The 655-nt window shown below is 42.6% G+C and overlaps 1 protein-coding gene across 1 annotated transcript in view; it reads left to right on the top strand.

The window, feature by feature from the left end:
* The window catches only part of LOC110446118 (NFX1-type zinc finger-containing protein 1-like), a gene marked incomplete at both ends in the record, with an annotated part of 7,067 nt that overhangs the window by 5,525 nt on the left and 887 nt on the right, over positions 1 to 655 (top strand). The gene's annotated exons all lie outside the window — the stretch shown is intronic.

The raw sequence follows: 655 nt of genomic DNA, 5'->3' as shown, positions 1-655 counted from the left end.
GTGATACCCTCGTTCCGAAGACAATCCCTCTCTGTCAGCACACAAAGATAATGAAGTGTTCAGAATCCCCTTCATTGTACAGATGTAAGGAAAACGTCGAAAAAGCTCACCCAAGGTGTGGACATACAATTCAAGTAGAATGTTATACAACTCCCTCTACTTCCAGAAAATGTGAGACAATTGTCAGTAAGACATTACCTTGCGGACACGAAAAGGATATGGAGTGTTCTGAATCCTACACTTCCGGATCCATGTATTCTCGTTATAAGCATCATTGTGATAAAGACGTCGATTATGTGTTGCCGAAATGCGGGCATGTGATAACAATTCCCTGTCATGTGAAGATGTCCCTAGACCAACAACGGACGTCCATGTCTGGAAGGTTACTATCGGATCTACCAACACTTCCTACATGTAAAACACCTGTAACGAAGGCGTTTATTTGTGGACATGAAACCACAGTTGTATGCAGCGTATCTGAGCTGCAAACATGTTCATCAAACTGTTCCAAACGCATGGTATGTGGTCATTCTTGTACCAGGAAGTGTACGCAGTGTTTCGAAAGTTTGACTCATGGTGAATGCAAAGAACCGTGCAAGAAACGCAAAATTTGCGGACATGATTGCAGAAGTAAAACTTGTGGATCGTGTAAACG

This window comes from Mizuhopecten yessoensis, unplaced genomic scaffold (assembly GCF_002113885.1).
Source record: "Mizuhopecten yessoensis strain PY_sf001 unplaced genomic scaffold, ASM211388v2 scaffold2567, whole genome shotgun sequence".
NCBI classification, from domain to species: Eukaryota; Metazoa; Mollusca; class Bivalvia; order Pectinida; family Pectinidae; genus Mizuhopecten; species Mizuhopecten yessoensis.
Note: the sequence above shows the minus strand (reverse complement) of the source record. Positions and strands in the feature narration are given on the sequence as shown.